Source organism: Petromyzon marinus, chromosome 23 (assembly GCF_048934315.1).
Source record: "Petromyzon marinus isolate PM22_M1 ecotype Great Lakes invasive population chromosome 23, UKy_Petmar_22M1.pri1.0, whole genome shotgun sequence".
NCBI classification, from domain to species: domain Eukaryota; kingdom Metazoa; phylum Chordata; class Hyperoartia; order Petromyzontiformes; family Petromyzontidae; genus Petromyzon; species Petromyzon marinus.
The window spans coordinates 26,689,575-26,706,129 of record NC_133689.1 but is presented as its reverse complement, the minus strand read 5'-3'; positions in this window follow the sequence as shown (position 1 = coordinate 26,706,129).

The window sequence follows — 16,555 nt, the reverse complement described above, 5'->3', positions numbered from 1 at the left end:
ATCGAATGAATGTGATTGAATTCTCCCCGTCTGGACGAGCGGGATTGAATGGTGCAACACATTTTGCTGTGCTGTGTTAAATAAGATATTTGCATGACTGCTTTTGTTTAATTTTGTGAATAGAAAAAAGTATTCAACCCCATAATACATGTTGTTTTATTGGTCGATCGTCCCTTTTATATCCCATAGCTTAACCACTCATATCTTTGGATTCCTCGCGATGAGGCGAGCAGTACGAGTACCACCTTGGTGGGTCTGCGACGTTTCCTTCCAGATTTATTACCAAAAACCACAAACATCCCAGAATCCTCTCGGTTTGGGGTCAAAATGTTGTCGTTCATTAAATCCCATAAGAAACGTCGCATCGAATAAATGCGATTTAATTCTCCCCGTCTGGATGAGCGGGATTGAATGGTGCAACAGATTTTGCTGTGCTGTGTTAAATAAGATATTTGCATGACTGCTTTTGTTTTATTTTGTGAATAGAAAAAAGCATTCAACCCCATAATACATGTTGTTTTATTGGTCGATCGTCCATTTTATATCCCATAGCTTAATCACTCATATCGTTGGATTCCTCTCGATAAGGCGAGCAGTACGAGTACCACCTTGATGGGTCTGCGACGTTTTCTTCCAGAGTTATTACCAAAAAACCACAAACATCCCAGAAACCTCTCGATTTGGGGTCAAAATGTTGTCGCTCATTCAATCCCATAAGAAACGTCGCATCGAATAAATGTGATTGAATTCTCCCCGTCTGGTCGAGCGGAATTGAATGGTGCAACTGATTTTGCTGTGCTTTGTTAAATAAGATATTTGCATGACTGCTTTTGTTTTATTTTGTGAATAGCAAAATGCATTCAACCCCATAATACATGTTGTTTTATTGGTCGCTCGTCCATTTCATATCCCATAGCTTAATTACTCATATCTTTGGATTCCTCTCGATGAGGCGAGCAGTACGAGTACCAGCTTGATGGGGCTGCGACGTTTCCTTCCAGAGTTATTAAAAAAAAAAACACAAACATCCCAGAATCCTCTCGGTTTGGGGTCAAAATGTTGTCGTTCATTAAATCCCATAAGAAACGTCGCATCGAATGAATGCGTTTTAATTCTCCCCGTCTGGATGAGCGGGATTGAATGGTGCAACACATTTTGCTGTGCTGTGTTAAATAAGATATTTGCATGACTGCTTTTGTTTTTTTTTGTGAAAAGAAAAAAGCATTCAACCCCATAATACATGTTGTTTTATTGGTCGATCGTCCATTTTATATCCCATAGCTTAACCACTCATATCTTTGGATTCCTCTCGATGAGGCGAGCAGTACGAGCACCACCTTGATGGGTCTGCGACGTTTTCTTCCAGAGTTATTACCAAAAAACCACAAACATCCCAGAATCCTCTCGGTTTGGGGTCAATATGTTGTCGTTCATTAAATCCCATAAGAAACGTCGCATCGAATAAATGCGATTTAATTCTCCCCGTCTGGATGAGCGGGATTGAATGGTGCAACACATTTTGCTGTGCTGTGTTAAATAAGATATTTGCATGACTGCTTTTGTTTTATTTTGTGAATAGAAAAAAGCATTCATCCCCATAATACATGTTGTTTTATTGGTCGATCGTCCATTTTATATCCCATAGCTTAATCACTCATATCTTTGGATTCCTCTCGATGAGGCGAGCAGTACGAGTACCACCTTGATGGGGCTGCGACGTTTTCTTCCAGAGTTATTACCAAAAAACCACAAACATCCCAGAATCCTCTCGATTTGGGGTCAAAAGGTTGTCGTTCATTAAATCCCATAAGAAACGTCGCATCGAATGAATGTGATTGAATTCTCCCCGTCTGGACGAGCGGGATTGAATGGTGCAACACATTTTGCTGTGCTGTGTTAAATAAGATATTTGCATGACTGCTTTTGTTTAATTTTGTGAATAGAAAAAAGTATTCAACCCCATAATACATGTTGTTTTATTGGTCGATCGTCCCTTTTATATCCCATAGCTTAACCACTCATATCTTTGGATTCCTCGCGATGAGGCGAGCAGTACGAGTACCACCTTGGTGGGTCTGCGACGTTTCCTTCCAGAGTTATTACCAAAAACCACAAACATCCCAGAATCCTCTCGGTTTGGGGTCAAAATGTTGTCGTTCATTAAATCCCATAAGAAACGTCGCATCGAATAAATGCGATTTAATTCTCCCCGTCTGGATGAGCGGGATTGAATGGTGCAACAGATTTTGCTGTGCTGTGTTAAATAAGATATTTGCATGACTGCTTTTGTTTTATTTTGTGAATAGAAAAAAGCATTCAACCCCATAATACATGTTGTTTTATTGGTCGATCGTCCATTTTATATCCCATAGCTTAACCACTCATATCGTTGGATTCCTCTCGATAAGGCGAGCAGTACGAGTACCACCTTGATGGGTCTGCGACGTTTTCTTCCAGAGTTATTACCAAAAAACCACAAACATCCCAGAAACCTCTCGATTTGGGGTCAAAATGTTGTCGCTCATTCAATCCCATAAGAAACGTCGCATCGAATAAATGTGATTGAATTCTCCCCGTCTGGTCGAGCGGAATTGAATGGTGCAACTGATTTTGCTGTGCTTTGTTAAATAAGATATTTGCATGACTGCTTTTGTTTTATTTTGTGAATAGCAAAATGCATTCAACCCCATAATACATGTTGTTTTATTGGTCGCTCGTCCATTTCATATCCCATAGCTTAATTACTCATATCTTTGGATTCCTCTCGATGAGGCGAGCAGTACGAGTACCAGCTTGATGGGGCTGCGACGTTTCCTTCCAGAGTTATTAAAAAAAAAAAACACAAACATCCCAGAATCCTCTCGGTTTGGGGTCAAAATGTTGTCGTTCATTAAATCCCATAAGAAACGTCGCATCGAATGAATGCGTTTTAATTCTCCCCGTCTGGATGAGCGGGATTGAATGGTGCAACACATTTTGCTGTGCTGTGTTAAATAAGATATTTGCATGACTGCTTTTGTTTTTTTTTGTGAAAAGAAAAAAGCATTCAACCCCATATTACATGTTGTTTTATTGGTCGATCGTCCATTTTATATCCCATAGCTTAACCACTCATATCTTTGGATTCCTCTCGATGAGGCGAGCAGTACGAGCACCACCTTGATGGGTCTGCGACGTTTTCTTCCAGAGTTATTACCAAAAAACCACAAACATCCCAGAATCCTCTCGGTTTGGGGTCAATATGTTGTCGTTCATTAAATCCCATAAGAAACGTCGCATCGAATAAATGCGATTTAATTCTCCCCGTCTGGATGAGCGGGATTGAATGGTGCAACACATTTTGCTGTGCTGTGTTAAATAAGATATTTGCATGACTGCTTTTGTTTTATTTTGTGAATAGCAAAATGCATTCAACCCCATAATACATGTTGTTTTATTGGTCGCTCGTCCATTTCATATCCCATAGCTTAATTACTCATATCTTTGGATTCCTCTCGATGAGGCGAGCAGTACGAGTACCAGCTTGATGGGGCTGCGACGTTTCCTTCCAGAGTTATTAAAAAAAAAAAACACAAACATCCCAGAATCCTCTCGGTTTGGGGTCAAAATGTTGTCGTTCATTAAATCCCATAAGAAACGTCGCATCGAATGAATGCGTTTTAATTCTCCCCGTCTGGATGAGCGGGATTGAATGGTGCAACACATTTTGCTGTGCTGTGTTAAATAAGATATTTGCATGACTGCTTTTGTTTTTTTTTGTGAAAAGAAAAAAGCATTCAACCCCATAATACATGTTGTTTTATTGGTCGATCGTCCATTTTATATCCCATAGCTTAACCACTCATATCTTTGGATTCCTCTCGATGAGGCGAGCAGTACGAGCACCACCTTGATGGGTCTGCGACGTTTTCTTCCAGAGTTATTACCAAAAAACCACAAACATCCCAGAATCCTCTCGGTTTGGGGTCAATATGTTGTCGTTCATTAAATCCCATAAGAAACGTCGCATCGAATAAATGCGATTTAATTCTCCCCGTCTGGATGAGCGGGATTGAATGGTGCAACACATTTTGCTGTGCTGTGTTAAATAAGATATTTGCATGACTGCTTTTGTTTTTTTTTGTGAAAAGAAAAAAGCATTCAACCCCATAATACATGTTGTTTTATTGGTCGCTCGTCCATTTCATATCCCATAGCTTAATCACTCATATCGTTGGATTCCTCTCGATGAGGCGAGCAGTACGAGTACCACCTTGATGGGGCTGCGACGTTTCCTTCCAGAGTTATTACAAAAAAAAACACAAACATCCCAGAATCCTCTCGGTTTGGGGTCAAAATGTTGTCGTTCATTAAATCCCATAAGAAACGTCGCATCGAATGAATGCGATTTAATTCTCCCCGTCTGGATGAGCGTGATTGAATGGTCCAACACATTTTGCTGTGCTGTGTTAAATAAGATATTTGCATGACTGCTTTTGTTTTATTTTGTGAATAGAAAAAAGCATTCAACCCCATAATACATGTTGTTTTATTGGTCGATCGTCCATTTTATATCCCATAGCTTAACCAATCATATCTTTGGATTCCTCTCGATGAGGCGAGCAGTACGAGTACCACCTTCGTGGGTCTGCGACGTTTCCTTCCAGAGTTATTATCAAAAAACCACAAACATCCCAGAATCCTCTCGGTTTGGGGTCAAAATGTTGTCGCTCATTCAATCCCGTAAGAAACGTCGCATCGAATAAATGTGATTGAATTCTCCCCGTCTGGACGAGTGGAATTGAATGGTGCAACTGATTTTGCTGTGCTGTGTTAAATCAGATATTTGCATTACTGCTTTTGTTTTAATTTGTGAATAGCAAAAAGCATCCAACCCCATAATACATGTTGTTTTGTTGGTCGCTCGTCAATTTCATATCCCATAGCTTAACCACTCATATCTATCGATTCCTCTTAATGAGTCGAGCAGTACGAGTACCACCTTGATGGGTCTGCGACGTTTCCTTCCAGAGTTATTACCAAAAAACCACAAACATTCCAGAATCCTCTCGGTTTGGCGTCAAAATGTTGCCGCTCATTAAATCCCATAAGAAACGTCACATGGAATAAATGTGATTGAATTCTCCCCGTCTGGACGAGCGGGATTGAATGGTGCAACTGATTTTGCTGTGCTGTGTTAAATAATATATTTGCATTACTGCTTTTGTTTTAATTTGTGAATAGCAAAAAGCATTCAACCCCATAATACATGTTGTTTTATTGGTCGCTCGTCCATTTCATATCCCATAGCTTATCCACTCATATCTTTGGATTCCTCTCGATGAGGCGAGCAGTACGAGCACCACCTTGATGGGTCTGCGACGTTTTCTTCCAGAGTTATTACCAAAAAACCACAAACATCCCAGAATCCTCTCGTTTTGGGGTCAATATGTTGTCGTTCATTAAATCCCATAAGAAACGTCGCATCGAATAAATGCGATTTAATTCTCCCCGTCTGGATGAGCGGGATTGAATGGTGCAACAGATTTTGCTGTGCTGTGTTAAATAAGATATTTGCATGACTGCTTTTGTTTTATTTTGTGAATAGAAAAAAGCATTCATCCCCATAATACATGTTGTTTTATTGGTCGCTCGTCCATTTCATATCCCATAGCTTAATCACTCATATCGTTGGATTCCTCTCGATGAGGCGAGCAGTACGAGTACTACCTTCGTGGGTCTGCGACGTTTCCTTCCAGAGTTATTATCAAAAAACCACAAACATCCCAGAATCCTCTCGGTTTGGGGTCAAAATGTTGTCGCTCATTCAATCCCGTAAGAAACGTCGCATCGAATAAATGTGATTGAATTCTCCCCGTCTGGACGAGTGGAATTGAATGGTGCAACTGATTTTGCTGTGCTGTGTTAAATCAGATATTTGCATTACTGCTTTTGTTTTAATTTGTGAATAGCAAAAAGCATCCAACCCCATAATACATGTTGTTTTGTTGGTCGCTCGTCAATTTCATATCCCATAGCTTAACCACTCATATCTTTCGATTCCTCTCAATGAGTCGAGCAGTACGAGTACCACCTTGATGGGTCTGCGACGTTTCCTTCCAGAGTTATTACCAAAAAACCACAAACATTCCAGAATCCTCTCGGTTTGGCGTCAAAATGTTGCCGCTCATTAAATCCCATAAGAAACGTCACATGGAATAAATGTGATTGAATTCTCCCCGTCTGGACGAGCGGGATTGAATGGTGCAACTGATTTTGCTGTGCTGTGTTAAATAATATATTTGCATTACTGCTTTTGTTTTAATTTGTGAATAGCAAAAAGCATTCAACCCCATAATACATGTTGTTTTATTGGTCGCTCGTCCATTTCATATCCCATAGCTTATCCACTCATATCTTTGGATTCCTCTCGATGAGGCGAGCAGTACGAGCACCACCTTGATGGGTCTGCGACGTTTTCTTCCAGAGTTATTACCAAAAAACCACAAACATCCCAGAATCCTCTCGGTTTGGGGTCAATATGTTGTCGTTCATTAAATCCCATAAGAAACGTCGCATCGAATAAATGCGATTTAATTCTCCCCGTCTGGATGAGCGGGATTGAATGGTGCAACAGATTTTGCTGTGCTGTGTTAAATAAGATATTTGCATGACTGCTTTTGTTTTATTTTGTGAATAGAAAAAAGCATTCATCCCCATAATACATGTTGTTTTATTGGTCGCTCGTCCATTTCATATCCCATAGCTTAATCACTCATATCGTTGGATTCCTCTCGATGAGGCGAGCAGTACGAGTACCACCTTGATGGGGCTGCGACGTTTCCTTCCAGAGTTATTACCAAAAAACCACAAACATCCCAGAATCCTCTCGATTTGGGGTCAAAAGGTTGTCGTTCATTAAATCCCATAAGAAACGTCGCATCGAATGAATGTGATTGAATTCTCCCCGTCTGGACGAGCGGGATTGAATGGTGCAACACATTTTGCTGTGCTGTGTTAAATAAGATATTTGCATGACTGCTTTTGTTTAATTTTGTGAATAGAAAAAAGTATTCAACCCCATAATACATGTTGTTTTATTGGTCGATCGTCCCTTTTATATCCCATAGCTTAACCACTCATATCTTTGGATTCCTCGCGATGAGGCGAGCAGTACGAGTACCACCTTGGTGGGTCTGCGACGTTTCCTTCCAGAGTTATTACCAAAAACCACAAACATCCCAGAATCCTCTCGGTTTGGGGTCAAAATGTTGTCGTTCATTAAATCCCATAAGAAACGTCGCATCGAATGAATGTGATTGAATTCTCCCCGTCTGGACGAGCGGGATTGAATGGTGCAACACATTTTGCTGTGCTGTGTTAAATAAGATATTTGCATGACTGCTTTTGTTTAATTTTGTGAATAGAAAAAAGTATTCAACCCCATAATACATGTTGTTTTATTGGTCGATCGTCCATTTTATATCCCATAGCTTAACCGCTCATATCTTTGGATTCCTCTCGATGAGGCGAGCAGTACGAGTACCACCTTGGTGGGTCTGCGACGTTTCCTTCCAGAGTTATTACCAAAAAACCACAAACATCCCAGAATCCTCTCGGTTTGGGGTCAAAATGTTGTCGTTCATTAAATCCCATAAGAAACGTCGCATCGAATTAATGCGATTTAATTCTCCCCGTCTGGATGAGCGGGATTTAGTGGTGCAACAGATTTTGCTGTGCTGTGTTAAATAAGATATTTGCATGACTGCTTTTGTTTTATTTTGTGAATAGAAAAAAGCATTCATCCCCATAATACATGTTGTTTTATTGGTCGATCGTCCATTTTATATTCCATAGCTTAACCACTCATATCTTTGGATTCCTCTCGATGAGGCGAGCAGTACGAGTACCATCTTGATGGGTCTGAGACGTTTTCTTCCAGAGTTATTACCAAAAAACCACAAACATCCCAGAATCCTCTCGATTTGGGGTCAAAAGGTTGTCGTTCATTAAATCCCATAAGAAACGTCGCATCGAATGAATGTGATTGAATTCTCCCCGTCTGGACGAGCGGGATTGAATGGTGCAACACATTTTGCTGTGCTGTGTTAAATAAGATATTTGCATGACTGCTTTTGTTTTATTTTGTGAATAGAAAAAAGCATTCATCCCCATAATACATGTTGTTTTATTGGTCGATCGTCCATTTTATATTCCATAGCTTAACCACTCATATCTTTGGATTCCTCTCGATGAGGCGAGCAGTACGAGTACCACATTGATGGGTCTGCGACGTTTCCTTCCAGAGTTATTACAAAAAAAACACAAAACATCCCAGAATCCTCTCGGTTTGGGGTCAAAATGTTGTCGTTCATTAAATCCCATAAGAAACGTCGCATCGAATGAATGTGATTGAATTCTCCCCGTCTGGACGAGCGGGATTGAATGGTGCAACACATTTTGCTGTGCTGTGTTAAATAAGATATTTGCATGACTGCTTTTGTTTAATTTTGTGAATAGAAAAAAGTATTCAACCCCATAATACATGTTGTTTTATTGGTCGATCGTCCATTTTATATCCCATAGCTTAACCGCTCATATCTTTGGATTCCTCTCGATGAGGCGAGCAGTACGAGTACCACCTTGGTGGGTCTGCGACGTTTCCTTCCAGAGTTATTACCAAAAAACCACAAACATCCCAGAATCCTCTCGGTTTGGGGTCAAAATGTTGTCGTTCATTAAATCCCATAAGAAACGTCGCATCGAATTAATGCGATTTAATTCTCCCCGTCTGGATGAGCGGGATTTAGTGGTGCAACAGATTTTGCTGTGCTGTGTTAAATAAGATATTTGCATGACTGCTTTTGTTTTATTTTGTGAATAGAAAAAAGCATTCATCCCCATAATACATGTTGTTTTATTGGTCGATCGTCCATTTTATATTCCATAGCTTAACCACTCATATCTTTGGATTCCTCTCGATGAGGCGAGCAGTACGAGTACCATCTTGATGGGTCTGAGACGTTTTCTTCCAGAGTTATTACCAAAAAACCACAAACATCCCAGAATCCTCTCGATTTGGGGTCAAAAGGTTGTCGTTCATTAAATCCCATAAGAAACGTCGCATCGAATGAATGTGATTGAATTCTCCCCGTCTGGACGAGCGGGATTGAATGGTGCAACACATTTTGCTGTGCTGTGTTAAATAAGATATTTGCATGACTGCTTTTGTTTTATTTTGTGAATAGAAAAAAGCATTCATCCCCATAATACATGTTGTTTTATTGGTCGATCGTCCATTTTATATTCCATAGCTTAACCACTCATATCTTTGGATTCCTCTCGATGAGGCGAGCAGTACGAGTACCACATTGATGGGTCTGCGACGTTTCCTTCCAGAGTTATTACAAAAAAAACACAAAACATCCCAGAATCCTCTCGGTTTGGGGTCAAAATGTTGTCGTTCATTAAATCCCATAAGAAACGTCGCATCGAATGAATGTGATTGAATTCTCCCCGTCTGGACGAGCGGGATTGAATGGTGCAACACATTTTGCTGTGCTGTGTTAAATAAGATATTTGCATGACTGCTTTTGTTTAATTTTGTGAATAGAAAAAAGTATTCAACCCCATAATACATGTTGTTTTATTGGTCGATCGTCCATTTTATATCCCATAGCTTAACCGCTCATATCTTTGGATTCCTCTCGATGAGGCGAGCAGTACGAGTACCACCTTGGTGGGTCTGCGACGTTTCCTTCCAGAGTTATTACCAAAAAACCACAAACATCCCAGAATCCTCTCGGTTTGGGGTCAAAATGTTGTCGTTCATTAAATCCCATAAGAAACGTCGCATCGAATTAATGCGATTTAATTCTCCCCGTCTGGATGAGCGGGATTTAGTGGTGCAACAGATTTTGCTGTGCTGTGTTAAATAAGATATTTGCATGACTGCTTTTGTTTTATTTTGTGAATAGAAAAAAGCATTCATCCCCATAATACATGTTGTTTTATTGGTCGATCGTCCATTTTATATTCCATAGCTTAACCACTCATATCTTTGGATTCCTCTCGATGAGGCGAGCAGTACGAGTACCATCTTGATGGGTCTGAGACGTTTTCTTCCAGAGTTATTACCAAAAAACCACAAACATCCCAGAATCCTCTCGATTTGGGGTCAAAAGGTTGTCGTTCATTAAATCCCATAAGAAACGTCGCATCGAATGAATGTGATTGAATTCTCCCCGTCTGGACGAGCGGGATTGAATGGTGCAACACATTTTGCTGTGCTGTGTTAAATAAGATATTTGCATGACTGCTTTTGTTTTATTTTGTGAATAGAAAAAAAGCATTCAACCCCATAATACATGTTGTTTTATTGGTCGATCGTCCATTTTATATCCCATAGCTTAACCACTCATACCTTTGAATTCCTCTCGATGAGGCGAGCAGTACGAGTACCACATTGATGGGTCTGCGACGTTTCCTTCCAGAGTTATTACAAAAAAAACACAAAACATCCCAGAATCCTCTCGGTTTGGGGTCAAAATGTTGTCGTTCATTAAATCCCATAAGAAACGTCGCATCGAATGAATGTGATTGAATTCTCCCCGTCTGGACGAGCGGGATTGAATGGTGCAACACATTTTGCTGTGCTGTGTTAAATAAGATATTTGCATGACTGCTTTTGTTTAATTTTGTGAATAGAAAAAAGTATTCAACCCCATAATACATGTTGTTTTATTGGTCGATCGTCCATTTTATATCCCATAGCTTAACCGCTCATATCTTTGGATTCCTCTCGATGAGGCGAGCAGTACGAGTACCACCTTAGTGGGTCTGCGACGTTTCCTTCCAGAGTTATTACCAAAAAACCACAAACATCCCAGAATCCTCTCGGTTTGGGGTCAAAATGTTGTCGTTCATTAAATCCCATAAGAAACGTCGCATCGAATAAATGCGATTTAATTCTCCCCGTCTGGATGAGCAGGATTTAGTGGTGCAACAGATTTTGCTGTGCTGTGTTAAATAAGATATTTGCATGACTGCTTTTGTTTTATTTTGTGAATAGAAAAAAGCATTCATCCCCATAATACATGTTGTTTTATTGGTCGATCGTCCATTTTATATTCCATAGCTTAACCACTCATATCTTTGGATTCCTCTCGATGAGGCGAGCAGTACGAGTACCATCTTGATGGGTCTGAGACGTTTTCTTCCAGAGTTATTACCAAAAAACCACAAACATCCCAGAATCCTCTCGATTTGGGGTCAAAAGGTTGTCGTTCATTAAATCCCATAAGAAACGTCGCATCGAATGAATGTGATTGAATTCTCCCCGTCTGGACGAGCGGGATTGAATGGTGCAACACATTTTGCTGTGCTGTGTTAAATAAGATATTTGCATGACTGCTTTTGTTTAATTTTGTGAATAGAAAAAAAGCATTCAACCCCATAATACATGTTGTTTTATTGGTCGATCGTCCATTTTATATCCCATAGCTTAACCACTCATATATTTGGATTCCTCTCGATTACGGCGAGCAGTACGAGTACCACCTTGATGGGTCTGCGACGTTTTCTTCCAGAGTTATTACCAAAAAACCACAAACATCCCAGAAACCTCTCGATTTGGGGTCAAAATGTTGTCGCTCATTCAATCCCATAAGAAACGTCGCATCGAATAAATGTGATTGAATTCTCCCCGTCTGGTCGAGCGGAATTGAATGGTGCAACTGATTTTGCTGTGCTTTGTTAAATAAGATATTTGCATGACTGCTTTTGTTTTATTTTGTGAATAGCAAAATGCATTCAACCCCATAATACATGTTGTTTTATTGGTCGCTCGTCCATTTCATATCCCATAGCTTAATTACTCATATCTTTGGATTCCTCTCGATGAGGCGAGCAGTACGAGCACCACCTTGATGGGTCTGCGACGTTTTCTTCCAGAGTTATTACCAAAAAACCACAAACATCCCAGAATCCTCTCGTTTTGGGGTCAATATGTTGTCGTTCATTAAATCCCATAAGAAACGTCGCATCGAATAAATGCGATTTAATTCTCCCCGTCTGGATGAGCGGGATTGAATGGTGCAACAGATTTTGCTGTGCTGTGTTAAATAAGATATTTGCATGACTGCTTTTGTTTTATTTTGTGAATAGAAAAAAGCATTCATCCCCATAATACATGTTGTTTTATTGGTCGCTCGTCCATTTCATATCCCATAGCTTAATCACTCATATCGTTGGATTCCTCTCGATGAGGCGAGCAGTACGAGTACTACCTTCGTGGGTCTGCGACGTTTCCTTCCAGAGTTATTATCAAAAAACCACAAACATCCCAGAATCCTCTCGGTTTGGGGTCAAAATGTTGTCGCTCATTCAATCCCGTAAGAAACGTCGCATCGAATAAATGTGATTGAATTCTCCCCGTCTGGACGAGTGGAATTGAATGGTGCAACTGATTTTGCTGTGCTGTGTTAAATCAGATATTTGCATTACTGCTTTTGTTTTAATTTGTGAATAGCAAAAAGCATCCAACCCCATAATACATGTTGTTTTGTTGGTCGCTCGTCAATTTCATATCCCATAGCTTAACCACTCATATCTTTCGATTCCTCTCAATGAGTCGAGCAGTACGAGTACCACCTTGATGGGTCTGCGACGTTTCCTTCCAGAGTTATTACCAAAAAACCACAAACATTCCAGAATCCTCTCGGTTTGGCGTCAAAATGTTGCCGCTCATTAAATCCCATAAGAAACGTCACATGGAATAAATGTGATTGAATTCTCCCCGTCTGGACGAGCGGGATTGAATGGTGCAACTGATTTTGCTGTGCTGTGTTAAATAATATATTTGCATTACTGCTTTTGTTTTAATTTGTGAATAGCAAAAAGCATTCAACCCCATAATACATGTTGTTTTATTGGTCGCTCGTCCATTTCATATCCCATAGCTTATCCACTCATATCTTTGGATTCCTCTCGATGAGGCGAGCAGTACGAGCACCACCTTGATGGGTCTGCGACGTTTTCTTCCAGAGTTATTACCAAAAAACCACAAACATCCCAGAATCCTCTCGGTTTGGGGTCAATATGTTGTCGTTCATTAAATCCCATAAGAAACGTCGCATCGAATAAATGCGATTTAATTCTCCCCGTCTGGATGAGCGGGATTGAATGGTGCAACAGATTTTGCTGTGCTGTGTTAAATAAGATATTTGCATGACTGCTTTTGTTTTATTTTGTGAATAGAAAAAAGCATTCATCCCCATAATACATGTTGTTTTATTGGTCGCTCGTCCATTTCATATCCCATAGCTTAATCACTCATATCGTTGGATTCCTCTCGATGAGGCGAGCAGTACGAGTACCACCTTGATGGGGCTGCGACGTTTCCTTCCAGAGTTATTACCAAAAAACCACAAACATCCCAGAATCCTCTCGATTTGGGGTCAAAAGGTTGTCGTTCATTAAATCCCATAAGAAACGTCGCATCGAATGAATGTGATTGAATTCTCCCCGTCTGGACGAGCGGGATTGAATGGTGCAACACATTTTGCTGTGCTGTGTTAAATAAGATATTTGCATGACTGCTTTTGTTTAATTTTGTGAATAGAAAAAAGTATTCAACCCCATAATACATGTTGTTTTATTGGTCGATCGTCCCTTTTATATCCCATAGCTTAACCACTCATATCTTTGGATTCCTCGCGATGAGGCGAGCAGTACGAGTACCACATTGATGGGTCTGCGACGTTTCCTTCCAGAGTTATTACCAAAAAACCACAAACATTCCAGAATCCTCTCGGTTTGGCGTCAAAATGTTGCCGCTCATTAAATCCCATAAGAAACGTCACATGGAATAAATGTGATTGAATTCTCCCCGTCTGGACGAGCGGGATTGAATGGTGCAACTGATTTTGCTGTGCTGTGTTAAATAATATATTTGCATTACTGCTTTTGTTTTAATTTGTGAATAGCAAAAAGCATTCAACCCCATAATACATGTTGTTTTATTGGTCGCTCGTCCATTTCATATCCCATAGCTTATCCACTCATATCTTTGGATTCCTCTCGATGAGGCGAGCAGTACGAGCACCACCTTGATGGGTCTGCGACGTTTTCTTCCAGAGTTATTACCAAAAAACCACAAACATCCCAGAATCCTCTCGGTTTGGGGTCAATATGTTGTCGTTCATTAAATCCCATAAGAAACGTCGCATCGAATAAATGCGATTTAATTCTCCCCGTCTGGATGAGCGGGATTGAATGGTGCAACAGATTTTGCTGTGCTGTGTTAAATAAGATATTTGCATGACTGCTTTTGTTTTATTTTGTGAATAGAAAAAAGCATTCATCCCCATAATACATGTTGTTTTATTGGTCGCTCGTCCATTTCATATCCCATAGCTTAATCACTCATATCGTTGGATTCCTCTCGATGAGGCGAGCAGTACGAGTACCACCTTGATGGGGCTGCGACGTTTCCTTCCAGAGTTATTACCAAAAAACCACAAACATCCCAGAATCCTCTCGATTTGGGGTCAAAAGGTTGTCGTTCATTAAATCCCATAAGAAACGTCGCATCGAATGAATGTGATTGAATTCTCCCCGTCTGGACGAGCGGGATTGAATGGTGCAACACATTTTGCTGTGCTGTGTTAAATAAGATATTTGCATGACTGCTTTTGTTTAATTTTGTGAATAGAAAAAAGTATTCAACCCCATAATACATGTTGTTTTATTGGTCGATCGTCCCTTTTATATCCCATAGCTTAACCACTCATATCTTTGGATTCCTCGCGATGAGGCGAGCAGTACGAGTACCACCTTGGTGGGTCTGCGACGTTTCCTTCCAGAGTTATTACCAAAAACCACAAACATCCCAGAATCCTCTCGGTTTGGGGTCAAAATGTTGTCGTTCATTAAATCCCATAAGAAACGTCGCATCGAATGAATGTGATTGAATTCTCCCCGTCTGGACGAGCGGGATTGAATGGTGCAACACATTTTGCTGTGCTGTGTTAAATAAGATATTTGCATGACTGCTTTTGTTTAATTTTGTGAATAGAAAAAAGTATTCAACCCCATAATACATGTTGTTTTATTGGTCGATCGTCCATTTTATATCCCATAGCTTAACCGCTCATATCTTTGGATTCCTCTCGATGAGGCGAGCAGTACGAGTACCACCTTGGTGGGTCTGCGACGTTTCCTTCCAGAGTTATTACCAAAAAACCACAAACATCCCAGAATCCTCTCGATTTGGGGTCAAAAGGTTGTCGTTCATTAAATCCCATAAGAAACGTCGCATCGAATGAATGTGATTGAATTCTCCCCGTCTGGACGAGCGGGATTGAATGGTGCAACACATTTTGCTGTGCTGTGTTAAATAAGATATTTGCATGACTGCTTTTGTTTTATTTTGTGAATAGAAAAAAGCATTCATCCCCATAATACATGTTGTTTTATTGGTCGATCGTCCATTTTATATTCCATAGCTTAACCACTCATATCTTTGGATTCCTCTCGATGAGGCGAGCAGTACGAGTACCACATTGATGGGTCTGCGACGTTTCCTTCCAGAGTTATTACAAAAAAAACACAAAACATCCCAGAATCCTCTCGGTTTGGGGTCAAAATGTTGTCGTTCATTAAATCCCATAAGAAACGTCGCATCGAATGAATGTGATTGAATTCTCCCCGTCTGGACGAGCGGGATTGAATGGTGCAACACATTTTGCTGTGCTGTGTTAAATAAGATATTTGCATGACTGCTTTTGTTTAATTTTGTGAATAGAAAAAAGTATTCAACCCCATAATACATGTTGTTTTATTGGTCGATCGTCCATTTTATATCCCATAGCTTAACCGCTCATATCTTTGGATTCCTCTCGATGAGGCGAGCAGTACGAGTACCACCTTGGTGGGTCTGCGACGTTTCCTTCCAGAGTTATTACCAAAAAACCACAAACATCCCAGAATCCTCTCGGTTTGGGGTCAAAATGTTGTCGTTCATTAAATCCCATAAGAAACGTCGCATCGAATTAATGCGATTTAATTCTCCCCGTCTGGATGAGCGGGATTTAGTGGTGCAACAGATTTTGCTGTGCTGTGTTAAATAAGATATTTGCATGACTGCTTTTGTTTTATTTTGTGAATAGAAAAAAGCATTCATCCCCATAATACATGTTGTTTTATTGGTCGATCGTCCATTTTATATTCCATAGCTTAACCACTCATATCTTTGGATTCCTCTCGATGAGGCGAGCAGTACGAGTACCATCTTGATGGGTCTGAGACGTTTTCTTCCAGAGTTATTACCAAAAAACCACAAACATCCCAGAATCCTCTCGATTTGGGGTCAAAAGGTTGTCGTTCATTAAATCCCATAAGAAACGTCGCATCGAATGAATGTGATTGAATTCTCCCCGTCTGGACGAGCGGGATTGAATGGTGCAACACATTTTGCTGTGCTGTGTTAAATAAGATATTTGCATGACTGCTTTTGTTTTATTTTGTGAATAGAAAAAAGCATTCATCCCCATAATACATGTTGTTTTATTGGTCG